This window comes from Eschrichtius robustus, chromosome 1 (assembly GCF_028021215.1).
Source record: "Eschrichtius robustus isolate mEscRob2 chromosome 1, mEscRob2.pri, whole genome shotgun sequence".
In the NCBI taxonomy this organism is placed as follows: domain Eukaryota; kingdom Metazoa; phylum Chordata; class Mammalia; order Artiodactyla; family Eschrichtiidae; genus Eschrichtius; species Eschrichtius robustus.
In genome coordinates, this window is record NC_090824.1 from 144,400,652 (window position 1) to 144,426,373 (window position 25,722).

General features: G+C 54.4%; 9 non-coding genes across 9 annotated transcripts; all 9 read left to right on the top strand.

Annotated features, from left to right (window-relative positions):
* Window positions 1–2,634: 2,634 nt before the first annotated feature.
* Window positions 2,635–2,727, top strand: LOC137754305 (small nucleolar RNA SNORD116). The gene has a single exon (XR_011071805.1). It is a non-coding gene; the product is annotated as a small nucleolar RNA SNORD116 (small nucleolar RNA).
* Window positions 2,728–5,414: 2,687 nt separating this feature from the next.
* Window positions 5,415–5,507, top strand: LOC137749717 (small nucleolar RNA SNORD116). The gene has a single exon (XR_011070263.1). It is a non-coding gene; the product is annotated as a small nucleolar RNA SNORD116 (small nucleolar RNA).
* A 2,666-nt stretch (window positions 5,508–8,173) lies between these two features.
* On the top strand, window positions 8,174–8,266 carry LOC137754311 (small nucleolar RNA SNORD116). The gene has a single exon (XR_011071806.1). It is a non-coding gene; the product is annotated as a small nucleolar RNA SNORD116 (small nucleolar RNA).
* Window positions 8,267–10,954: 2,688 nt separating this feature from the next.
* LOC137749725 (small nucleolar RNA SNORD116) lies at window positions 10,955–11,047 on the top strand. Its single transcript, XR_011070264.1, has one exon. It is a non-coding gene; the product is annotated as a small nucleolar RNA SNORD116 (small nucleolar RNA).
* A 2,661-nt stretch (window positions 11,048–13,708) lies between these two features.
* LOC137754317 (small nucleolar RNA SNORD116) lies at window positions 13,709–13,801 on the top strand. Its single transcript, XR_011071807.1, has one exon. It is a non-coding gene; the product is annotated as a small nucleolar RNA SNORD116 (small nucleolar RNA).
* A 2,688-nt stretch (window positions 13,802–16,489) lies between these two features.
* Window positions 16,490–16,582, top strand: LOC137749730 (small nucleolar RNA SNORD116). The gene has a single exon (XR_011070265.1). It is a non-coding gene; the product is annotated as a small nucleolar RNA SNORD116 (small nucleolar RNA).
* Window positions 16,583–19,243: 2,661 nt separating this feature from the next.
* LOC137754323 (small nucleolar RNA SNORD116) lies at window positions 19,244–19,336 on the top strand. The gene has a single exon (XR_011071808.1). It is a non-coding gene; the product is annotated as a small nucleolar RNA SNORD116 (small nucleolar RNA).
* A 2,688-nt stretch (window positions 19,337–22,024) lies between these two features.
* LOC137749742 (small nucleolar RNA SNORD116) lies at window positions 22,025–22,117 on the top strand. The gene has a single exon (XR_011070267.1). It is a non-coding gene; the product is annotated as a small nucleolar RNA SNORD116 (small nucleolar RNA).
* Window positions 22,118–24,778: 2,661 nt separating this feature from the next.
* LOC137749747 (small nucleolar RNA SNORD116) lies at window positions 24,779–24,871 on the top strand. Its single transcript, XR_011070269.1, has one exon. It is a non-coding gene; the product is annotated as a small nucleolar RNA SNORD116 (small nucleolar RNA).
* The last annotated feature ends 851 nt before the right edge of the window (window positions 24,872–25,722 follow it).

The following is a 25,722-nucleotide window of genomic DNA, read 5'->3' on the forward strand; positions in this document are numbered from 1 at the left end:
ACAGTTCGGAATGAGGGCCAGCCTCTCCCGCCGACATGCATGCAAACACCACCAAGGACTCCAGTATTGGAGGGGCTCCTGTCTGAGGGTTGACCGTGTCTGCACATAAGCTGTGTTATCTGTGAATCCCGGGTCCCTGCTGAATGGCTGTTGAGGGAATGCGAGGGGCCAGGCTCTCCTGCTGGTCTTAAGAGTCGGAGTGTGTGCTGGTCTAGGCCCAGTTAGCTTGCAGTTGGGAGGTGAGTTTTGGCCAGGATCACGCTTCGTGCATGCCATTTTGGGGGTTGTTTCTGGAAGCCAAAAAGAGCAAGCGTCCCTGGTTGGTGCCTTGAATCTCAGGACAGGTCTGTGGACCTCCCTGTTCTTGCGTTTTTCACGGTGAGGTTCTCGAGTGCCTAGTGAGGCTGGAGCAATGGGCAGGGGTGAGCTCGGTTGGGCATCGGAGGAAAGCGGCTGAAGGATTCGGCCTCGCTGCTGCCCTTGTTTGCTTCTCTACTTTAACTCCCGGCACAGTGTTGATGCCAAGTGGGTCATCGTGGAGTGGGGACAGGAACAAGTGCTGAATTTAAACCTGCGTGGATCACTGATGACCCGCACAGGAAGGTAAGGGAAGATGTGGACATGTCCTTTGTGATGTCGTGGATTAGGCTATCATAATTGGGTTGCAGGGGCTGGCCTCGGCTTCCCAAGGATGTGTCATGTTCGTGATTGGCTGGCATCAGCTCCCTATGGAGGGGATGGCTTTGGCAGTTCAGGTGGATGAGGTGAGGTAGGTAACTGTGTAGATTTGGAATCCCATTGCCAGAGGAAAGACACTCAAAGGGTGTCTTGCGAGACATAAAGAAGATTGACATGGTGACGCGAATATGCTGGCCTCCTTGGAGGATGTTTAGTTATGCGAACATCCCCTTTGGCCGCTTTGTTCCCTTGTTTGGGAATGTGCAAAGCGAAAGTGCTTCTCCCGGGGGGGCATGACTTGGCTTGCGAACAGCCAGAGTTTTATCTGGAGCAGTCGGTTGGGGGGACAGAGGTGGGGGCACTGTTGCAACACCAGGCGTACTGTCGTGGACAGCCACTGTGCCCTTTCAAGGTTCCAGGTCTCCTCGTGTGGCAAAGGTTTTCCGTTGAAAGTCTGTCTGTGGTCCTCGGGGAAAGTGCCTTTGATCACTGTGAGTTCCTCGGTAGTGTCGCTGTGGCAGTGGAGAATTGCCAGGATGCATGGTGTGGGGTGGGCATCATCAAAGCAGACAGGCTTGAGGTGTGTCTTCCCTGCTGTTCAGTGTCTCCGTGTTCGCATGATGTCTGTGGCTTCAAGTAGAGTCGAGTCGCCCTGCAGGCAGGAGGAGGGCACTTAGGACGAGGCTGTGTAGCGTTTGAGCGTTTCCTCAGTGGTCAGGGCCGAAAACCCTACCAGTTGGAAGCTTGCCTCTACGTGGCCGGGAAGGTGGCCTAATTTCCGCTGTGGGGTTCCAACCTGTGTCATGGTTGCTAAAGCCCGACTCTTCCCATTGAGGGCTTCCCAAGGGGTCATGGAAAGTGATTTGGTCTAGTTGGCGAGATGAGGCACTTGGGCCGAAGTCCATTAACCCCTTGAGAAGTGCCAGGCTGCATCGTGCCTGTCGGCAACTGCAGGTCGGTGTCAGCCCGCCCATGGGAGTTTACCTTGCTTCCGGGAGCACTGGGAGTGACACCAAGGGCACATCAGATGTGGTGGTAGGTGGCAGGATCTCCAGGTCCACATAGGTGTGACACCCACGGCCGGGAGGGAGGTCTCGTCCAGTCTTTGTGCTTTGGTCAGAAGGCGTGGCTGTGGGAGAGCGGGAGTCTGTGGCCTATTTCGACAGCCTTCGGGTCAAAGTTCGCATGCAGCCTCATGAAGCTGACAGGGGTCTTTCTCCTTTCAGTTGGGGGTCCAACCAGGGTGCTGTGTATAAACTATGACGTTTACTGTTAGAGGCGTCTGCAAAGGGCAACAGGGACACCCAGAGACCAAGACGCGTATTTAGCGGCACACACAGGAATCCACAAACGCATCCTCGTGCACAGTCACAGTCCACACGCCCACACGTGTGAATACAAACATACAGCTTCTCACACACCGAGCAACGTACGTGCGTAACTTCCTTCAGTCGAGCTGTGAGACACACAATCAGTTTTCGGTAAGGGATAGTGGTACTTGGGAAGCAGGTTCCAGGCTCACGCCCTGGCTAAGTGTTCACAAAAATCATGTTCTCTGAGGACCCTGGTGCAATTTAGAAACCTGCGTGATTTCTGTCCACTTCTCAGGTGCAGTTGCAGCGTAAGGCTGGCTGTTGGCAGAGAAGAAAACCTTCGCATTGTCTGATGACTGGATGTGCTAAGGAGAACTGGAAAAATTGGGGCGGGTGCATGTTGCCGAGCATGGCTGTGGATATCTAAGGACGGTAGGCATTCACCCATACTAAGATGTGCCATTGGATGTTAGGATTTCCACAGATGGGCCGAATGGTTGCAAGAGTGGATTGATTGTTGGTCCTGCTGAGTGGCCTGAGGACAGTGGATTCCCAAGGCACTTGGAGTACTTCCAGGTCATGGCTCCTCTGCAGAGACCCACGGCCTTCCCTTTTGTGTTCTGCAGCGTCCCAGCATGTGCTTGGATCGATGATGACACCCTTGTATGCATTCCTTGGAAAATGTGAACAAAATGAGTGAGAACGCTCTACCGTCTCCTCATCGAAACTGAGGTCCAGCACGTTTCCTCTCTCGGGAGTACGGGACAGTTAGGAGTGAGGGCCAACGTCCCCTGCTGACAGGCATGCAAACACCACTAAGGGCTCCATCATTGGAGGGGCTCCTGTCTGAGGGTCGACCATGTCTGCCCATAAGCTGGGTCATCTATGAATCACCGGTCCCTTCTAAAAGGCCGTTGAGGGAATGCAAGAGGGCAGGCTTTCCTGCTAGACTTCAGGGTCGGAGTGTGTTCTGGTATAGACCCAGTAAGCTTGCAGCTTGGAGAGTTGATTTTTGGACAGGATCACGCTTTGTGCATGCCACTTCCGAGGTTGATTATGGAAGCCAAAATGAGCAAGCTTCCCTGGAGGGAGCCTGGAGCCTCAGGCCAGGCCTGTGGCCCCCTCTGTTGTTGTGTTTCGCGCAGTGAGGTTCTTGACTGCCCGGTGTGGCTGGAGCAGTGGGTGGGCGTGGGCTGGAGTTGGGCGATGGCGGAAGGGGGCTGATGGTTTAGGCCTCAGTGCTGCCCCTGACAGCTCCTCTGCTGAAGTTGTCGGCACACTGTTGGCGCTAAGTGGATGTTCGTGGAGTGGGGTGTGGATCGAGTGAAGCATTTCAGCCTGGGTGGTGGCTCCTGGCCTGGAGAGAAAGGTAAGGTATCATGAGAAAAGGTCCTGTGTGATGTCGTGGGATGGGCTGTCATCATTGGGTTGCAGTCGCTGGCCTCGGCTTCCCAAGAATGTGTCTTGTTTGTGATGGGCTGGCATAAGCTGCCTATGGAGCAGATGGCTTTGGCAGTTCAAGTGGGTGAGTTGAGGTAGGTAACTTGTGTAGAGTTGTGATCCCGTTGCCCGAGGAATGACACCCAAAGGGTGTCTTGCGGGAAGTAGGGAAGATCGACATGGTGAGGCGTCTGTGCCGGCCTCCTTGGAGGTAGTTGAGTTATGTGAACATCCCCTTTGGCCGCTTTGTTCCCTTGTTTGGCAATGTGTAAAGCGAAAGTGTTTCTCCCGTGGGGGAATGACGCGACCGGCCAGTGTAGCACGCAGGCCTTTCGAACAGCCAGAGGTTTATCTGGAGCAGTCCATTGGTGGGGCAGAGATGGGGGCACCATTGCCATACCTGCTGTGCTGCCGTGGCCAGACACTTTTCCCTTTCAGGCTTCCAAGTCCCCTCGCATGGCAGAGGTCTCCCGTTGCAAGTCTGTCTGTGGTCCTCGGGGACCATGCCTTTGATCAATGTGAGTTACTCGGTAGTGTCACTGTGGCAGTGGAGAATTTCCAGGATGCATGGGGTGGGATCAGCATCAACGAAGGAGACAGGCTTGTGGTCTGTCTTCCCTGGTGTTCAGTGTTCCCGTGTTCGGAAGACGTTTGTGGTTTCCAGTAGGGTCGTGTCACCCTGTGGGCTGGAGGAGGGCACGTAGGACGAGGCTTTCAAGGGTTTGAGAGTTTCCTTAAGGGTCAGGGCCGTGAACATTCAAGATGGGAGCTGCCTGAGACGTGGCTGGGCATGTGGAATAGTCTCCGCCATGGGGATCCGACATGGGTCATGGTGGCTGACTCCCTCCACTTCCAGTGGTGGGCATTCCCACAGGTCAATGGAAAGTGATTAGGCCTAGTTGGCGAGAAGTGGCACGTGGGCCCACGTTCGTTAGCCCCTTGAGTGGTTTCAGGCTGCATCTTGGCAGTAGACAGCTGCCGGTCGGTGTCGGCCCGACCATGGGAGTTCCCTTGCTTCCGGAAGTGCTGCGAGTGACCCCAAATGCCCATCAGATATACTGGTAGCTGACAGAGTCTCGAGGTGCACGGAGATGTCACAGCCAAGGCCCGGAGGCAGGTCTCGTCGAGGCTGTGTGTTTTTGTCAGAAGGCGTGGCTGTGGGAGAGCGGGAGTCCATGGACTCTTTCAACAGATCCTGGGGGTCAAAGTGTGCCTGCGGACTCTTGAAGCTGACAGGGGTCTTTCTCCTTTCAGTTGGGGGTCTTACCAGGGTGCTGTGTATAAACTATTTCTTTTACTGTTGGACTCCTCTTCACAGGGCCATAGGGACACACAGAGACCAAGACGCGTATTCAGCGGCACACAGAGAAACCCAAAGCACGTCCGCATGCACAGTCACAGTCACACATGCCCACACGCGTGAGCACACATATACAGGCTCTCACACAACGGCCAACGTATGTGCCTAACTTCCTGCAGTCGTACTATCAGACATGCAGTCAATTCTCAGTAAGGGATAGAGGTCCTTGGGAAGCAGTTTCAGAGCTCAAGGCCAGGTAAATGTTTTTATGGATCATGTCCTCTGAGGACACCGGTCCACTTATGAAGCCTCGGTGATTTCTGTCCACTTCTCAGGGGCACTTGCTGGGAAAGGCTGGCCGTCGGCACAAACAAGAAGACCTTCTTGTGCTCTGATGACTGGACGTGCTAAGGAGAACTGAAAAAAGTGAGGCGGGCCCATGTCCCCGAGCATGGTCGTGGATAACTCAGGATGGTAGGTATTCAAGCACCCCAAATGTGCCATTAGGTATTAGGTTTTCCTCAGACGGGCCCAATGGCTGCAAGAGTGGTTTGATTTTTCCTCTTGCTGAGTGGCCTGATGGCTGTGGATTCTCCAGGCTTTTGAGGTAGCCCAGGCTCATGGCTCCTGTACAGAGACCCGCGCACACCCCGTTGTGTTCTGCAGCGTCCCAGCATGTGCTTGGATCGATGATGACACCCTTGCATGCATTTCTTGGAAAATCTGAACCAAATGAGTGAGAACACTCTACCGTCTCCTCATCGAAACTGAGGTTCAGCACGTTTCCTCTCTCAGGGGGAGAGGACAGTTCGGAATGAGGGCCAGCCTCTCCCGCCGACATGTATGCAAACACCACCAAGGACTCCAGTATTGGAGGGGCTCCTGTCTTAGGGTTGACCGTGTCTGCACATAAGCTGTGTTAGCTGTGAATCCCGGGTCCCTGCTGAATGGCTGTTGAGGGAATGCGAGGGGCCAGGCTCTCCTGCTGGTCTTAAGAGTCAGAGTGTGTGCTGGTCTAGGCCCAGTTAGCTTGCAGTTGGGAGGTGAGTTTTGGCCAGGATCACGCTTCGTGCATGCCATTTTGGGGGTTGTTTCTGGAAGCCAAAATGAGCAAGCGTCCCTGGTTGGTGCCTTGAATCTCAGGACAGGTCTGTGGACCTCCCTGTTCTTGCGTTTTTCACGGTGAGGTTCTCGAGTGCCTAGTGAGGCTGGAGCAATGGGCAGGGGTGAGCTCGGTTGGGCATCGGAGGAAAGCGGCTGAAGGATTCGGCCTCGCTGCTGCCCTTGTTTGCTTCTCTACTTTAACTCCCGGCACAGTGTTGATGCCAAGTGGGTCATCGTGGAGTGGGGACAGGAACAAGTGCTGAATTTAAACCTGCGTGGATCACTGATGGCCCGCACAGGAAGGTAAGGGAAGATGTGGACATGTCCTTTGTGATGTCGTGGATTAGGCTATCATAATTGGGTGGCAGGGGCTGGCCTCGGCTTCCCAAGGATGTGTCATGTTCGTGATTGGCTGGCATCAGCTGCCTATGGAGGGGATGGCTTTGGCAGTTCAGGTGGATGAGGTGAGGTAGGTAACTGTGTAGATTTGGAATCCCATTGCCAGAGGAAAGACACTCAAAGGGTGTCTTGCGAGACATAAAGAAGATTGACATGGTGACGCGTATATGCTGGCCTCCTTGGAGGATGTTTAGTTATGCGAACATCCCCTTTGGCCGCTTTGTTCCCTTGTTTGGGAATGTGCAAAGCGAAAGTGCTTCTCCGGGGGGGGGGGCATGACTCGGCTTGCGAACAGCCAGAGTTTTATCTGGAGCAGTCCGTTGTGGGGACAGAGGTGGGGGCACTGTTGCAACACCAGGCGTACTGTCGTGGACAGCCACTGTGCCCTTTCAAGGTTCCAGGTCCCCTCGTGTGGCAAAGGTTTTCCGTTGAAAGTTTGTCTGTGGTCCTCGGGGAAAGTGCCTTTGATCACTGTGAGTTCCTCGGTAGTGTCGCTGTGGCAGTGGAGAATTGCCAGGATGCATGGTGTGGGGTGGGCATCATCAAAGCAGACAGGCTTGCGGTGTGTCTTCCCTGCTGTTCAGTGTCTCCTTTTTCGCATGATGTCTGTGGCTTCAAGTAGAGTCGAGTCGCCCTGCAGGCAGGAGGAGGGCACTTAGGACGAGGCTGTGTAGCGTTTGAGCGTTTCCTCAGTGGTCAGGGCCGCAAACACTACCAGTTGGAAGCTTGCCTCTACGTGGCCGGGAAGGTGGCCTAATTTCCGCTGTGGGGTTCCAACCTGTGTCATGGTTGCTAAAGCCCAACACTTCCCATTGAGGGCTTCCCAAGGGGTCATGGAAAGTGATTTGGTCTAGTTGGCGAGATGAGGCACTTGGGACGAAGTCCATTAAGCCCTTGAGAAGTGCCAGGCTGCATCGTGCCTGTCGCCAACTGCAGGTCGGTGTCAGCCCGCCCATGGGAGTTTACCTTGCTTCCGGGAGCACTGGGAGTGACACCAAGGGCACATCAGATGTGGTGGTAGGTGGCAGGATCTCCAGGTCCACATAGGTGTGACACCCACGGCCGGGAGGGAGGTCTCGTCCAGACTTTGTGCTTTGGTCAGAAGGCGTGGCTGTGGGAGAGCGGGAGTCTGTGGCCTATTTCAACAGCCTTTGGGTCAAAGTTCGCATGCGGCCTCATGAAGCTGACAGGGGTCTTTCTCCTTTCAGTTGGGTGTCCAACCAGGGTGCTGTGTATAAACTATGACGTTTCCTGTTAGAGGCGTCTGCAAAGGGCCACATGGACACCCAGAGACCAAGACGCGTATTTAGCGGCACACACAGGAATCCACAAACTCATCCTCGTGCACAGTCACAGTCACACACGCCCACACGTGTGAATACACACATACAGCCTCTCACACACCGAGCAACGTACGTGCGTAACTTCCTTCAGTCGTGCTGTGATACACGCAATCAGTTTTCAGTAAGGGATAGTGGTACTTGGGAAGCAGGTTCCAGGCTCACGCCCAGGTTAAGTGTTCACAAAAATCATGTTCTCTGAGGACCCTGGTGCAATTTAGAAACCTGCGTGATTTCTGTCCACTTCTCAGGTGCAGTTGCAGCGTAAGGCTGGCTGTTGGCAGAGAAGAAGACCTTCGCATTGTCTGATGACTGGATGTGCTAAGGAGAACTGGAAAAATTGGGGCGGGTGCATGTTGCCGAGCATGGCTGTGGACATATCAGGACGGTAGGCATTCACCCATACTAAGATGTGCCATTGGATGTTAGGATTTCCACAGATGGGCCCAATGGTTGCAAGAGTGGATTGATTGTTGGTCCTGCTGAGTGGCCTGAGGACTGTGGATTCCCAAGGCACTTGGAGTACTTCCAGGTCATGGCTCCTCTGCAGAGGCCCACGGCCTTCCCTTTTGTGTTCTGCAGCGTCCCAGCATGTCCTTGGATCGATGATGACACCCTTGTATGCATTCCTTGGAAAATGTGAACAAAATGAGTGAGAACGCTCTACCGTCTCCTCATCGAAACTGAGGTCCAGCACGTTTCCTCTCTCGGGAGTACGGGACAGTTAGGAGTGAGGGCCAACGTCCCCTGCTGACAGGCATGCAAACACCACTAAGGGCTCCATCATTGGAGGGGCTCCTGTCTGAGGGTCGACCATGTCTGCCCATAAGCTTGGTCATCTATGAATCCCCGGTCCCTTCTAAAAGGCCGTTGAGGGAATGCAAGAGGGCAGGCTTTCCTGCTAGTCCTCAGGGTTGGAGTGTGTTCTGGTATAGACCCAGTAAGGTTGCAGCTTGGAGAGTTGATTTTTGGACAGGATCACGCTTTGTGCATGCCACTTCCGAGGTTGATTATGGAAGCCAAAATGAGCAAGCTTCCCTGGAGGGAGCCTGGAGCCTCAGGCCAGGCCTGTGGCCCCCTCTGTTGTTGTGTTTCGCGCAGTGAGGTTCTTGACTGCCCGGTGTGGCTGGAGCAGTGGGTGGGCGTGGGCTGGAGTTGGGCGATGGCGGAAGGGGGCTGATGGTTTAGGCCTCAGTGCTGCCCCTGTCAGCTCCTCTGCTGAAGTTGTCGGCACACTGTTGGCTCTAAGTGGATGTTCGTGGAGTGGGGTGTGGATCGAGTGAAGCATTTCAGCCTGGGTGGTGGCTCCTGGCCTGGAGAGAAAGGTAAGGTATCATGAGAAAAGGTCCTGTGTGATGTCGTGGGATGGGCTGTCATCATTGGGTTGCAGTCGCTGGCCTCGGCTTCCCAAGAATGTGTCTTGTTCGTGATGGGCTGGCATAAGCTGCCTATGGAGCAGATGGCTTTGGCAGTTCAAGTGGGTGAGTTGAGGTAGGTAACTTGTGTAGAGTTGCGATCCCGTTGCCCGAGGAATGACACCCAAAGGGTGTCTTGAGGGAAGTAGGGAAGATCGACATGGTGAGGCGTCTGTGCCTGCCTCCTTGGAGGTAGTTGAGTTATGTGAACTTCCCCTTTGGCCGCTTTGTTCCCTTGTTTGGCAATGTGTAAAGCAAAAGTGTTTCTCCCGTGGGGGAATGACGCGACCGGCCAGTGTAGCATGCAGGCCTTTCGAACAGCCAGAGTTTTATCTGGAGCAGTCCATTGGTGGGGCAGAGATGGGGGCCCCATTGCCATACCTGCTGTGCTGCCGTGGCCAGACACTTTTCCCTTTCAGGCTTCCAAGTCCCCTCGCATGGCAGAGGTCTTCCGTTGCAAGTCTGTCTGTGGTCCTCGGGGACCATGCCTTTGATCAATGTGAGTTACTCGGTAGTGTCACTGTGGCAGTGGAGAATTTCCAGGATGCATGGGGTGGGATCAGCATCAACGAAGGAGACAGGCTTGTGGTCTGTCTTCCCTGGTGTTCAGTGTTCCCGTGTTCTGAAGATGTTTGTGGTTTCCAGTACGGTCGTGTCGCCCTGTGGGCTGGAGGAGGGCACGTAGGACGAGGCTTTCAAGGGTTTGAGAGTTTCCTTAAGGGTCAGGGCCGTGAACATTCAAGATGGGAGCTGCCTGAGACGTGGCTGGGCATGTGGAATAGTCTCTGCCATGGGGATCCGACATGGGTCATGGAGGCTGACTCCCGCCACTTCCAGTGGTGGGCATTCCCACGGGCCAATGGAAAGTGATTAGGCCTAGTTGGCGAGAAGTGGCACGTGGGCCCACGTTCTTTAGCCCCTTGAGTGGTTTCAGGCTGCATCTTGGCAGTAGACAGCTGCCGGTCGGTGTCGGCCCGACCATGGGAGTTCCCTTGCTTCCGGAAGTGCTGCGAGTGACCCCAAATGCCCATCAGATATACTGGTAGCTGACAGAGTCTCAAGGTGCACGGAGATGTCACAGCCAAGGCCCGGAGGCAGGTCTCGTCGAGGCTGTGTGTTTTTGTCAGAAGGCGTGGCTGTGGGAGAGCGGGAGTCCATGGAATATTTCAACAGACCCTGGGGGTCAAAGTGTGCCTGCGGCCTCTTGAAGCTGACAGGGGTCTTTCTCCTTTCAGTTGGGGGTCTTACCAGGGTGCTGTGTTTAAACTATTTCTTTTATTGTTGGACTCCTCTTCACAGGGCCATAGGGACACACAGAGACCAAGACGCGTATTCAGCGGCACACAGAGAAACCCACAAGCACGTCCGCATGCACAGTCACAGTCACACATGCCCACACACGTGAGCACACATATACAGCCTCTCACACACCGGCCAACGTATGTGCCTAACTTCCTGCAGTCGTACTATCAGACATGCAGTCAATTCTCGGTAAGGGATAGAGGTCCTTGGGAAGCAGTTTCAGAGCTCAAGGCCAGGTAAATGTTTTTATGGATCATGTCCTCTGAGGACACCGGTCCACTTATGAAGCCTCGGTGATTTCTGTCCACTTCTCAGGGGCAGTTGCTGGGAAAGGCTGGCCGTCGGCACAAACAAGAAGACCTTCGTGTGCTCTGATGACTGGACGTGCTAAGGAGAACTGAAAAAAGTGAGGCGGGCCCATGTCCCCGAGCATGGTCGTGGATAACTCAGGATGGTAGGTATTCAAGCACCCCAAATGTGCCATTAGGTATTAGGTTTTCCTCAGACGGGCCCAATGGCTGCAAGAGTGGTTTGATTTTTCCTCTTGCTGAGTGGCCTGATGGCTGTGGATTCTCCAGGCTTTTGAGGTAGCCCAGGCTCATGGCTCCTGTACAGAGACCCACGCACACCCCGTTGTGTTCTGCAGCGTCCCAGCATGTGCTTGGATCGATGATGACACCCTTGCATGCATTTCTTGGAAAATCTGAACCAAATGAGTGAGAACACTCTACCGTCTCCTCATCGAAACTGAGGTTCAGCACGTTTCCTCTCTCAGGGGGAGAGGACAGTTCGGAATGAGGGCCAGCCTCTCCCGCCGACATGCATGCAAACACCACCAAGGACTCCAGTATTGGAGGGGCTCCTGTCTGAGGGTTGACCGTGTCTGCACATAAGCTGTGTTATCTGTGAATCCCGGGTCCCTGCTGAATGGTTGTTGAGGGAATGCGAGGGGCCAGGCTCTCCTGCTGGTCTTAAGAGTCGGAGTGTGTGCTGGTCTAGGCCCAGTTAGCTTGCAGTTGGGAGGTGAGTTTTGGCCAGGATCACGCTTCGTGCATGCCATTTTGGGGGTTGTTTCTGGAAGCCAAAATGAGCAAGCGTCCCTGGTTGGTGCCTTGAATCTCAGGACAGGTCTGTGGACCTCCCTGTTCTTGCGTTTTTCACGGTGAGGTTCTCGAGTGCCTAGTGAGGCTGGAGCAATGGGCAGCGGTGAGCTCGGTTGGGCATCGGAGGAAAGCGGCTGAAGGATTCGGCCTCGCTGCTGCCCTTGTTTGCTTCTCTACTTTAACTCCCGGCACAGTGTTGATGCCAAGTGGGTCATCGTGGAGTGGGGACAGGAACAAGTGCTGAATTTAAACCTGCGTGGATCACTGATGGCCCGCACAGGAAGGTAAGGGATGATGTGGACATGTCCTTTGTGATGTCGTGGATTAGGCTATCATAATTGGGTTGCAGGGGCTGGCCTCGGCTTCCCAAGGATGTGTCATGTTCGTGATTGGCTGGCATCAGCTGCCTATGGAGGGGATGTCTTTAGCAGTTCAGGTGGATGAGGTGAGGTAGGTAACTGTGTAGATTTGGAATCCCATTGCCAGAGGAAAGACACTCAAAGGGTGTCTTGCGAGACATAAAAAGATTGACATGGTGACGCGTATATGCTGGCCTCCTTGGAGGATGTTTAGTTATGCGAACATCCCCTTTGGCCGCTTTGTTCCCTTGTTTGGGAATGTGCAAAGCGAAAGTCCTTCTCCCGGGGGGGCATGACTCGGCTTGCGAACAGCCAGAGTTTTATCTGGAGCAGTCCGTTGGGGGGACAGAGGTGGGGGCACTGTTGCAACACCAGGCGTACTGTCGTGGAGAGCCACTGTGCCCTTTCAAGGTTCCAGGTCCCCTCGTGTGGCAAAGGTTTTCCGTTGAAAGTCTGTCTGTGGTCCTCGGGGAAAGTGCCTTTGATCACTGCGAGTTCCTCGGTAGTGTCGCTGTGGCAGTGGAGAATTGCCGGGATGCATGGGGTGGGGTGGGCATCATCAAAGCAGGCAGGCTTGAGGTGTGTCTTCCCTGCTGTTCAGTGTCTCCGTGTTCGCATGATGTCTGTGGCTTCAGGTAGAGTCGAGTCGCCCTGCAGGCAGGAGGAGGGCACTTAGGACGAGGCTGTGTAGCGTTTGAGCGTTTCCTCAGTGGTCAGGGCCGCAAACCCTACCAGTTGGAAGCTTGCCTCTACGTGGCCGGGAAGGTGGCCTAATTTCCGCTGTGGGGTTCCAACCTGTGTCATGTTTGCTAAAGCCAACACTTCCCATTGAGGGCTTCCCAAGGGGTCATGGAAAGTGATTTGGTCTAGTTGGCGAGATGAGGCACTTGGGCCGAAGTCCATTAAGCCCTTGAGAAGTGCCAGGCTGCATCGTGCCTGTCGGCAACTGCAGGTCGGTGTCAGCCCGCCCATGGGAGGTTACCTTGCTTCCGCGAGCACTGGGAGTGACCCGAAGGGCACATCAGATGTGGTGGTAGGTGGCAGGGTCTCCAGGTCCACATAGGTGTGACAACCACGGCCGGGAGGGAGGTCTCGTCCAGTCTTTGTGCTTTGGTCAGAAGGCGTGGCTGTGGGAGAGCGGGAGTCTGTGGCCTATTTCGACAGCCTTCGGGTCAAAGTTCGCATGCGGCCTCATGAAGCTGACAGGGGTCTTTCTCCTTTCAGTTGGGGGTCCAACCGGGGTGCTGTGTATAAACTATGACGTTTACTGTTTGAGGCGTCTGCAAAGGGCCACAGGGACACCCAGAGACCAAGACGCGTATTTAGCGGCACAGACAGGAATCTACAAAGTCATCCTCGTGCACAGTCACAGTCACACACGCCCACACGTGTGAATACACACATACAGCCTCTCACACACCGAGCAACGTACGTGCGTAACTTCCTTCAGTCGTGCTGTGATACACGCAATCAGTTTTCAGTAAGGGATAGTGGAACTTGGGAAGCAGGTTCCAGGCTCACGCCCAGGTTAAGTGTTCACAAAAATCATGTTCTCTGAGGACCCTGGTGCAATTTAGAAACCTGCGTGATTTCTGTCCACTTCTCAGGTGCAGTTGCAGCGTAAGGCTGGAAGTTGGCAGAGAAGAAGACCTTCGCATTGTCTGATGACTGGATGTGCTAAGGAGAACTGGAAAAATTGGGGCGGGTGCATGTTGCCGAGCATGGCTGTGGACATATCAGGACGGTAGGCATTCACCCATACTAAGATGTGCCATTGGATGTTAGGATTTCCACAGATGGGCCCAATGGTTGCAAGAGTGGATTGATTGTTGGTCCTGCTGAGTGGCCTGAGGACTGTGGATTCCCAAGGCACTTGGAGTACTTCCAGGTCATGGCTCCTCTGCAGAGGCCCACGGCCTTCCCTTTTGTGTTCTGCAGCGTCCCAGCATGTCCTTGGATCGATGATGACACCCTTGTATGCATTCCTTGGAAAATGTGAACAAAATGAGTGAGAACGCTCTACCGTCTCCTCATCGAAACTGAGGTCCAGCACGTTTCCTCTCTCGGGAGTACGGGACAGTTAGGAGTGAGGGCCAACGTCCCCTGCTGACAGGCATGCAAACACCACTAAGGGCTCCATCATTGGAGGGGCTCCTGTCTGAGGGTCGACCATGTCTGCCCATAAGCTTGGTCATCTATGAATCCCCGGTCCCTTCTAAAAGGCCGTTGAGGGAATGCAAGAGGGCAGGCTTTCCTGCTAGTCCTCAGGGTTGGAGTGTGTTCTGGTATAGACCCAGTAAGGTTGCAGCTTGGAGAGTTGATTTTTGGACAGGATCACGCTTTGTGCATGCCACTTCCGAGGTTGATTATGGAAGCCAAAATGAGCAAGCTTCCCTGGAGGGAGCCTGGAGCCTCAGGCCAGGCCTGTGGCCCCCTCTGTTGTTGTGTTTCGCGCAGTGAGGTTCTTGACTGCCCGGTGTGGCTGGAGCAGTGGGTGGGCGTGGGCTGGAGTTGGGCGATGGCGGAAGGGGGCTGATGGTTTAGGCCTCAGTGCTGCCCCTGTCAGCTCCTCTGCTGAAGTTGTCGGCACACTGTTGGCTCTAAGTGGATGTTCGTGGAGTGGGGTGTGGATCGAGTGAAGCATTTCAGCCTGGGTGGTGGCTCCTGGCCTGGAGAGAAAGGTAAGGTATCATGAGAAAAGGTCCTGTGTGATGTCGTGGGATGGGCTGTCATCATTGGGTTGCAGTCGCTGGCCTCGGCTTCCCAAGAATGTGTCTTGTTCGTGATGGGCTGGCATAAGCTGCCTATGGAGCAGATGGCTTTGGCAGTTCAAGTGGGTGAGTTGAGGTAGGTAACTTGTGTAGAGTTGCGATCCCGTTGCCCGAGGAATGACACCCAAAGGGTGTCTTGAGGGAAGTAGGGAAGATCGACATGGTGAGGCGTCTGTGCCTGCCTCCTTGGAGGTAGTTGAGTTATGTGAACTTCCCCTTTGGCCGCTTTGTTCCCTTGTTTGGCAATGTGTAAAGCAAAAGTGTTTCTCCCGTGGGGGAATGACGCGACCGGCCAGTGTAGCATGCAGGCCTTTCGAACAGCCAGAGTTTTATCTGGAGCAGTCCATTGGTGGGGCAGAGATGGGGGCCCCATTGCCATACCTGCTGTGCTGCCGTGGCCAGACACTTTTCCCTTTCAGGCTTCCAAGTCCCCTCGCATGGCAGAGGTCTTCCGTTGCAAGTCTGTCTGTGGTCCTCGGGGACCATGCCTTTGATCAATGTGAGTTACTCGGTAGTGTCACTGTGGCAGTGGAGAATTTCCAGGATGCATGGGGTGGGATCAGCATCAACGAAGGAGACAGGCTTGTGGTCTGTCTTCCCTGGTGTTCAGTGTTCCCGTGTTCTGAAGATGTTTGTGGTTTCCAGTACGGTCGTGTCGCCCTGTGGGCTGGAGGAGGGCACGTAGGACGAGGCTTTCAAGGGTTTGAGAGTTTCCTTAAGGGTCAGGGCCGTGAACATTCAAGATGGGAGCTGCCTGAGACGTGGCTGGGCATGTGGAATAGTCTCTGCCATGGGGATCCGACATGGGTCATGGAGGCTGACTCCCGCCACTTCCAGTGGTGGGCATTCCCACGGGCCAATGGAAAGTGATTAGGCCTAGTTGGCGAGAAGTGGCACGTGGGCCCACGTTCTTTAGCCCCTTGAGTGGTTTCAGGCTGCATCTTGGCAGTAGACAGCTGCCGGTCGGTGTCGGCCCGACCATGGGAGTTCCCTTGCTTCCGGAAGTGCTGCGAGTGACCCCAAATGCCCATCAGATATACTGGTAGCTGACAGAGTCTCAAGGTGCACGGAGATGTCACAGCCAAGGCCCGGAGGCAGGTCTCGTCGAGGCTGTGTGTTTTTGTCAGAAGGCGTGGCTGTGGGAGAGCGGGAGTCCATGGAATATTTCAACAGACCCTGGGGGTCAAAGTGTGCCTGCGGCCTCTTGAAGCTGACAGGGGTCTTTCTCCTTTCAGTTGGGGGTCTTACCAGGGTGCTGTGTTTAAACTATTTCTTTTATTGTTGGACTCCTCTTCACAGGGCCATAGGGACACACAGAGACCAAGACGCGTATTCAGCGGCACACAGAGAAACCCACAAGCACGTCCGCATGCACAGTCACAGTCACACATGCCCACACACGTGAGCACACATATACAGCCTCTCACACACCGGCCAACGTATGTGCCTAACTTCCTGCAGTCGTACTATCAGACATGCAGTCAATTCTCGGTAAGGGATAGAGGTCCTTGGGAAGCAGTTTCAGAGCTCAAGGCCAGGTAAATGTTTTTATGGATCATGTCCTCTGAGGACACCGGTCCACTTATGAAGCCTCGGTGATTTCTGTCCACTTCTCAGGGGCAGTTGCTGGGAAAGGCTGGCCGTCGGCACAAACAAGAAGACCTTCGTGTGCTCTGATGACTGGACGTGCTAAGGAGAACTGAAAAAAGTGAGGCGGGCCCATGTCCCCGAGCATGGTCGTGGATAACTCAGGATGGTAGGTATTCAAGCACCCCAAATGTGCCATTAGGTATTAGGTTTTCCTCAGACGGGCCCAATGGCTGCAAGAGTGGTTTGATTTTTCCTCTTGCTGAGTGGCCTGATGGCTGTGGATTCTCCAGGCTTTTGAGGTAGCCCAGGCTCATGGCTCCTGTACAGAGACCCACGCACACCCCGTTGTGTTCTGCAGCGTCCCAGCATGTGCTTGGATCGATGATGACACCCTTGCATGCATTTCTTGGAAAATCTGAACCAAATGAGTGAGAACACTCTACCGTCTCCTCATCGAAACTGAGGTTCAGCACGTTTCCTCTCTCAGGGGGAGAGGACAGTTCGGAATGAGGGCCAGCCTCTCCCGCCGACATGCATGCAAACACCACCAAGGACTCCAGTATTGGAGGGGCTCCTGTCTGAGGGTTGACCGTGTCTGCACATAAGCTGTGTTATCTGTGAATCCCGGGTCCCTGCTGAATGGTTGTTGAGGGAATGCGAGGGGCCAGGCTCTCCTGCTGGTCTTAAGAGTCGGAGTGTGTGCTGGTCTAGGCCCAGTTAGCTTGCAGTTGGGAGGTGAGTTTTGGCCAGGATCACGCTTCGTGCATGCCATTTTGGGGGTTGTTTCTGGAAGCCAAAATGAGCAAGCGTCCCTGGTTGGTGCCTTGAATCTCAGGACAGGTCTGTGGACCTCCCTGTTCTTGCGTTTTTCACGGTGAGGTTCTCGAGTGCCTAGTGAGGCTGGAGCAATGGGCAGCGGTGAGCTCGGTTGGGCATCGGAGGAAAGCGGCTGAAGGATTCGGCCTCGCTGCTGCCCTTGTTTGCTTCTCTACTTTAACTCCCGGCACAGTGTTGATGCCAAGTGGGTCATCGTGGAGTGGGGACAGGAACAAGTGCTGAATTTAAACCTGCGTGGATCACTGATGGCCCGCACAGGAAGGTAAGGGATGATGTGGACATGTCCTTTGTGATGTCGTGGATTAGGCTATCATAATTGGGTTGCAGGGGCTGGCCTCGGCTTCCCAAGGATGTGTCATGTTCGTGATTGGCTGGCATCAGCTGCCTATGGAGGGGATGTCTTTAGCAGTTCAGGTGGATGAGGTGAGGTAGGTAACTGTGTAGATTTGGAATCCCATTGCCAGAGGAAAGACACTCAAAGGGTGTCTTGCGAGACATAAAAAGATTGACATGGTGACGCGTATATGCTGGCCTCCTTGGAGGATGTTTAGTTATGCGAACATCCCCTTTGGCCGCTTTGTTCCCTTGTTTGGGAATGTGCAAAGCGAAAGTCCTTCTCCCGGGGGGGCATGACTCGGCTTGCGAACAGCCAGAGTTTTATCTGGAGCAGTCCGTTGGGGGGACAGAGGTGGGGGCACTGTTGCAACACCAGGCGTACTGTCGTGGAGAGCCACTGTGCCCTTTCAAGGTTCCAGGTCCCCTCGTGTGGCAAAGGTTTTCCGTTGAAAGTCTGTCTGTGGTCCTCGGGGAAAGTGCCTTTGATCACTGCGAGTTCCTCGGTAGTGTCGCTGTGGCAGTGGAGAATTGCCGGGATGCATGGGGTGGGGTGGGCATCATCAAAGCAGGCAGGCTTGAGGTGTGTCTTCCCTGCTGTTCAGTGTCTCCGTGTTCGCATGATGTCTGTGGCTTCAGGTAGAGTCGAGTCGCCCTGCAGGCAGGAGGAGGGCACTTAGGACGAGGCTGTGTAGCGTTTGAGCGTTTCCTCAGTGGTCAGGGCCGCAAACCCTACCAGTTGGAAGCTTGCCTCTACGTGGCCGGGAAGGTGGCCTAATTTCCGCTGTGGGGTTCCAACCTGTGTCATGTTTGCTAAAGCCAACACTTCCCATTGAGGGCTTCCCAAGGGGTCATGGAAAGTGATTTGGTCTAGTTGGCGAGATGAGGCACTTGGGCCGAAGTCCATTAAGCCCTTGAGAAGTGCCAGGCTGCATCGTGCCTGTCGGCAACTGCAGGTCGGTGTCAGCCCGCCCATGGGAGGTTACCTTGCTTCCGCGAGCACTGGGAGTGACCCGAAGGGCACATCAGATGTGGTGGTAGGTGGCAGGGTCTCCAGGTCCACATAGGTGTGACAACCACGGCCGGGAGGGAGGTCTCGTCCAGTCTTTGTGCTTTGGTCAGAAGGCGTGGCTGTGGGAGAGCGGGAGTCTGTGGCCTATTTCGACAGCCTTCGGGTCAAAGTTCGCATGCGGCCTCATGAAGCTGACAGGGGTCTTTCTCCTTTCAGTTGGGGGTCCAACCGGGGTGCTGTGTATAAACTATGACGTTTACTGTTTGAGGCGTCTGCAAAGGGCCACAGGGACACCCAGAGACCAAGACGCGTATTTAGCGGCACAGACAGGAATCTACAAAGTCATCCTCGTGCACAGTCACAGTCACACACGCCCACACGTGTGAATACACACATACAGCCTCTCACACACCGAGCAACGTACGTGCGTAACTTCCTTCAGTCGTGCTGTGATACACGCAATCAGTTTTCAGTAAGGGATAGTGGTACTTGGGAAGCAGGTTCCAGGCTCACGCCCAGGTTAAGTGTTCACAAAAATCATGTTCTCTGAGGACCCTGGTGCAATTTAGAAACCTGCGTGATTTCTGTCCACTTCTCAGGTGCAGTTGCAGCGTAAGGCTGGCTGTTGGCAGAGAAGAAAACCTTCGCATTGTCTGATGACTGGATGTGCTAAGGAGAACTGGAAAAATTGGGGCGGGTGCATGTTGCCGAGCATGGCTGTGGACATATCAGGACGGTAGGCATTCACCCATACTAAGATGTGCCATTGGATGTTAGGATTTCCTCAGATGGGCCCAATGGTTGCAAGAGTGGATTGATTGTTGGTCCTGCTGAGTGGCCTGAGGACTGTGGATTCCCAAGGCACTTGGAGTACTTCCAGGTCATGGCTCCTCTGCAGAGACCCACGGCCTTTCCTTTTGTGTTCTGCAGCGTCCCAGCATGTGCTTGGATCGATGATGACACCCTTGTATGCATTCCTTGGAAAATGTGAACAAAATGAGTGAGAACGCTCTACCGTCTCCTCATCGAAACTGAGGTCCAGCACGTTTCCTCTCTCGGGAGTACGGGACAGTTAGGAGTGAGGGCCAACGTCCCCTGCTGACAGGCATGCAAACACCACTAAGGGCTCCATCATTGGAGGGGCTCCTGTCTGAGGGTCGACCATGTCTGCCCATAAGCTTGGTCATCTATGAATCCCCGGTCCCTTCTAAAAGGCCGTTGAGGGAATGCAAGAGGGCAGGCTTTCCTGCTAGTCTTCAGGGTCGGAGTGTGTTTTGGTATAGACCCAGTAAGCTTGCAGCTTGGAGAGTTGATTTTTGGACAGGATCACGCTTTGTGCATGCCACTTCCGAGGTTGATTATGGAAGCCAAAATGAGCAAGCTTCCCTGGAGGGAGCCTGGAGCCTCAGGCCAGGCCTGTGGCCCTCTCTGTTGTTGTGTTTCGCGCAGTGAGGTTCTTGACTGCCCGGTGTGGCTGGAGCAGTGGGTGGGCGTGGGCTGGAGTTGGGCGATGGCGGAAGGGGGCTGATGGTTTAGGCCTCAGTGCTGCCCCTGTCAGCTCCTCTGCTGAAGTTCTCGGCACACTGTTGGCTCTAAGTGGATGTTCGTGGAGTGGGGTGTGGATCGAGTGAAGCATTTCAGCCTGGGTGGTGGCTCCTGGCCTGGAGAGAAAGGTAAGGTATCATGAGAAAAGGTCCTGTGTGATGTCGTGGGATGGGCTGTCATCATTGGGTTGCAGTCGCTGGCCTCAGCTTCCCAAGAATGTGTCTTGTTCGTGATGGGCTGGCATAAGCTGCCTATGGAGCAGATGGCTTTGGCAGTTCAAGTGGGTGAGTTGAGGTAGGTAACTTGTGTAGAGTTGCGATCCCGTTGCCCGAGGAATGACACCCAAAGGGTGTCTTGAGGGAAGTAGGGAAGATCGACATGGTGAGGCGTCTGTGCCTGCCTCCTTGGAGGTAGTTGAGTTATGTGAACTTCCCCTTTGGCCGCTTTGTTCCCTTGTTTGGCAATGTGTAAAGCAAAAGTGTTTCTCCCGTGGGGGAATGACGCGACCGGCCAGTGTAGCATGCAGGCCTTTCGAACAGCCAGAGTTTTATCTGGAGCAGTCCATTGGTGGGGCAGAGATGGGGGCCCCATTGCCATACCTGCTGTGCTGCCGTGGCCAGACACTTTTCCCTTTCAGGCTTCCAAGTCCCCTCGCATGGCAGAGGTCTTCCGTTGCAAGTCTGTCTGTGGTCCTCGGGGACCATGCCTTTGATCAATGTGAGTTACTCGGTAGTGTCACTGTGGCAGTGGAGAATTTCCAGGATGCATGGGGTGGGATCAGCATCAACGAAGGAGACAGGCTTGTGGTCTGTCTTCCCTGGTGTTCAGTGTTCCCGTGTTCTGAAGATGTTTGTGGTTTCCAGTACGGTCGTGTCGCCCTGTGGGCTGGAGGAGGGCACGTAGGACGAGGCTTTCAAGGGTTTGAGAGTTTCCTTAAGGGTCAGGGCCGTGAACATTCAAGATGGGAGCTGCCTGAGACGTGGCTGGGCATGTGGAATAGTCTCTGCCATGGGGATCCGATATGGGTCATGGAGGCTGACTCCCGCCACTTCCAGTGGTGGGCATTCCCACGGGCCAATGGAAAGTGATTAGGCCTAGTTGGCGAGAAGTGGCACGTGGGCCCACGTTCTTTAGCCCCTTGAGTGGTTTCAGGCTGCATCTTGGCAGTAGACAGCTGCCGGTCGGTGTCGGCCCGACCATGGGAGTTCCCTTGCTTCCGGAAGTGCTGCGAGTGACCCCAAATGCCCATCAGATATACTGGTAGCTGACAGAGTCTCGAGGTGCACGGAGATGTCACAGCCAAGGCCCGGAGGCAGGTCTCGTCGAGGCTGTGTGTCTTTGTCAGAAGGCGTGGCTGTGGGAGAGCGGGAGTCCATGGAATATTTCAACAGACCCTGGGGGTCAAAGTGTGCCTGCGGCCTCTTGAAGCTGACAGGGGTCTTTCTCCTTTCAGTTGGGGGTCTTACCAGGGTGCTGTGTATAAACTATTTCTTTTATTGTTGGACTCCTCTTCACAGGGCCATAGGGACACACAGAGACCAAGACGCGTATTCAGCGGCACACAGAGAAACCCACAAGCACGTCCGCATGCGCAGTCACAGTCACACATGCCCACACACGTGAGCACACATATACAGCCTCTCACACACCGGCCAACGTATGTGCCTAACTTCCTGCAGTCGTACTATCAGACATGCAGTCAATTCTCGGTAAGGGATAGAGGTCCTTGGGAAGCAGTTTCAGAGCTCAAGGCCAGGTAAATATTTTTATGGATCATGTCCTCTGAGGACACCGGTCCACTTATGAAGCCTCGGTGATTTCTGTCCACTTCTCAGGGGCAGTTGCTGGGAAAGTCTGGCCGTCGGCACAAACAAGAAGACCTTCGTGTGCTCTGATGACTGGACGTGCTAAGGAGAACTGAAAAAAGTGAGGCGGGCCCATGTCCCCGAGCATGGTCGTGGATAACTCAGGATGGTAGGTATTCAAGCACCCCAAATGTGCCATTAGGTATTAGGTTTTCCTCAGACGGGCCCAATGGCTGCAAGAGTGGTTTGATTTTTCCTCTTGCTGAGTGGCCTGATGGCTGTGGATTCTCCAGGCTTTTGAGGTAGCCCAGGCTCATGGCTCCTGTACAGAGACCCACGCACACCCCGTTGTGTTCTGCAGCGTCCCAGCATGTGCTTGGATCGATGATGACACCCTTGCATGCATTTCTTGGAAAATCTGAACCAAATGAGTGAGAACACTCTACCGTCTCCTCATCGAAACTGAGGTTCAGCACGTTTCCTCTCTCAGGGGGAGAGGACAGTTCGGAATGAGGGCCAGCCTCTCCCGCCGACATGCATGCAAACACCACCAAGGACTCCAGTATTGGAGGGGCTCCTGTCTGAGGGTTGACCGTGTCTGCACATAAGCTGTGTTATCTGTGAATCCCGGGTCCCTGCTGAATGGTTGTTGAGGGAATGCGAGGGGCCAGGCTCTCCTGCTGGTCTTAAGAGTCGGAGTGTGTGCTGGTCTAGGCCCAGTTAGCTTGCAGTTGGGAGGTGAGTTTTGGCCAGGATCACGCTTCGTGCATGCCATTTTGGGGGTTGTTTCTGGAAGCCAAAATGAGCAAGCGTCCCTGGTTGGTGCCTTGAATCTCAGGACAGGTCTGTGGACCTCCCTGTTCTTGCGTTTTTCACGGTGAGGTTCTCGAGTGCCTAGTGAGGCTGGAGCAATGGGCAGCGGTGAGCTCGGTTGGGCATCGGAGGAAAGCGGCTGAAGGATTAGGCCACGCTGCTGCCCTTGTTTGCTTCTCTACTTTAACTCCCGGCACAGTGTTGATGCCAAGTGGGTCATCGTGGAGTGGGGACAGGAACGAGTGCTGAATTTAAACCTGCGTGGATCACTGATGGCCCGCACAGGAAGGTAAGGGATGATGTGGACATGTCCTTTGTGATGTCGTGGATTAGGCTATCATAATTGGGTTGCAGGGGCTGGCCTCGGCTTCCCAAGGATGTGTCATGTTCGTGATTGGCTGGCATCAGCTGCCTATGGAGGGGATGGCTTTAGCAGTTCAGGTGGATGAGGTGAGGTAGGTAACTGTGTAGATTTGGAATCCCATTGCCAGAGGAAAGACACTCAAAGGGTGTCTTGCGAGACATAAAAAGATTGACATGGTGACACGTATATGCTGGCCTCCTTGGAGGATGTTTAGTTATGCGAACATCCCCTTTGGCCGCTTTGTTCCCTTGTTTGGGAATGTGCAAAGCGAAAGTCCTTCTCCCGGGGGGGCATGACTCGGCTTGCGAACAGCCAGAGTTTTATCTGGAGCAGTCCGTTGGGGGGACAGAGGTGGGGGCACTGTTGCAACACCAGGCGTACTGTCGTGGACAGCCACTGTGCCCTTTCAAGGTTCCAGGTCCCCTCGTGTGGCAAAGGTTTTCCGTTGAAAGTCTGTCTGTGGTCCTCGGGGAAAGTGCCTTTGATCACTGCGAGTTCCTCGGTAGTGTCGCTGTGGCAGTGGAGAATTGCCGGGATGCATGGGATGGGGTGGGCATCATCAAAGCAGGCAGGCTTGAGGTGTGTCTTCCCTGCTGTTCAGTGTCTCCGTGTTCGCATGATGTCTGTGGCTTCAAGTAGAGTCGAGTCGCCCTGCAGGCAGGAGGAGGGCACTTAGGACGAGGCTGTGTAGCGTTTGAGCGTTTCCTCAGTGGTCAGGGCCGCAAACCCTACCAGTTGGAAGCTTGCCTCTACGTGGCCGGGAAGGTGGCCTAATTTCCGCTGTGGGGTTCCAACCTGTGTCATGTTTGCTAAAGCCCAACACTTCCCATTGAGGGCTTCCCAAGGGGTCATGGAAAGTGATTTGGTCTAGTTGGCGAGATGAGGCACTTGGGCCGAAGTCCATTAAGCCCTTGAGAAGTGCCAGGCTGCATCGTGCCTGTCGGCAACTGCAGGTCGGTGTCAGCCCGCCCATGGGAGGTTACCTTGCTTCCGGGAGCACTGGGAGTGACCCGAAGGGCACATCAGATGTGGTGGTAGGTGGCAGGGTCTCCAGGTCCACATAGGTGTGACAACCACGGCCGGGAGGGAGGTCTCGTCCAGTCTTTGTGCTTTGGTCAGAAGGCGTGGCTGTGGGAGAGCGGGAGTCTGTGGCCTATTTCGACAGCCTTCGGGTCAAAGTTCGCATGCGGCCTCATGAAGCTGACAGGGGTCTTTCTCCTTTCAGTTGGGGGTCCAACCAGGGTGCTGTGTATAAACTATGACGTTTACTGTTAGAGGCGTCTGCAGAGGGCCACAGGGACACCCAGAGACCAAGACGCGTATTCAGCGGCACACAGAGAAACCCACAAGAACGTCCGCATGCACAGTCACAGTCACACATGCCCACACACGTGAGCACACATATACAGCCTCTCACACACCGGCCAACGTATGTGCCTAACTTCCTGCAGTCGTACTATCAGACATGCAGTCAATTCTCGGTAAGGGATAGAGGACCTTGGGAAGCAGTTTCAGAGCTCAAGGCCAGGTAAATGTTTTTATGGATCATGTCCTCTGAGGACACCGGTCCACTTATGAAGCCTCGGTGATTTCTGTCCACTTCTCAGGGGCACTTGCTGGGAAAGGCTGGCCGTCGGCACAAACAAGAAGACCTTCGTGTGCTCTGATGACTGGACGTGCTAAGGAGAACTGAAAAAAGTGAGGCGGGCCCATGTCCCCGAGCATGGTCGTGGATAACTCAGGATGGTAGGTATTCAAGCACCCCAAATGTGCCATTAGGTATTAGGTTTTCCTCAGACGGGCCCAATGGCTGCAAGAGTGGTTTGATTTTTCCTCTTGCTGAGTGGCCTGATGGCTGTGGATTCTCCAGGCTTTTGAGGTAGCCCAGGCTCATGGCTCCTGTACAGAGACCCGCGCACACCCCATTGTGTTCTGCAGCGTCCCAGCATGTGCTTGGATCGATGATGACACCCTTGCATGCATTTCTTGGAAAATCTGAACCAAATGAGTGAGAACACTCTACCGTCTCCTCATCGAAACTGAGGTTCAGCACGTTTCCTCTCTCAGGGGGAGAGGACAGTTCGGAATGAGGGCCAGCCTCTCCCGCCGACATGCATGCAAACACCACCAAGGACTCCAGTATTGGAGGGGCTCCTGTCTGAGGGTTGACCGTGTCTGCACATAAGCTGTGTTATCTGTGAATCCCGGGTCCCTGCTGAATGGCTGTTGAGGGAATGCGAGGCGCCAGGCTCTCCTGCTGGTCTTAAGAGTCGGAGTGTGTGCTGGTCTACGCCCAGTTAGCTTGCAGTTGGGAGGTGAGTTTTGGCCAGGATCACGCTTCGTGCATGCCATTTTGGGGGTTGTTTCTGGAAGCCAAAATGAGCAAGCGTCCCTGGTTGGTGCCTTGAATCTCAGAACAGGTCTGTGGACCTCCCTGTTCTTGCGTTTTTCACGGTGAGGTTCTCGAGTGCCTAGTGAGGCTGGAGCAATGGGCAGGGGTGAGATCGGTTTGGCATAGGAGGAAAGCGGCTGAAGGATTAGGCCTCGCCGCTGCCCTTGTTTACTTCTCTACTTTAACTCCCGGCACAGTGTTGATGCCAAGTGGGTCATCGTGGAGTGGGGACAGGAACAAGTGCAGAATTTAAACCTGCGTGGATCACTGATGGCCCGCACAGGAAGGTAAGGGAAGATGTGGACATGTCCTTTGTGATGTCGTGGATTAGGCTATCATAATTGGGTTGCAGGGGCTGGCCTCGGCTTCCCAAGGATGTGTCATGTTCGTGATTGGCTGGCATCAGCTGCCTATGGAGGGGATGGCTTTGGCATTTCAGGTGGATGAGGTGAAGTAGGTAACTGTGTAGATTTGGAATCCCATTGCCAGAGGAAAGACACTCAAAGG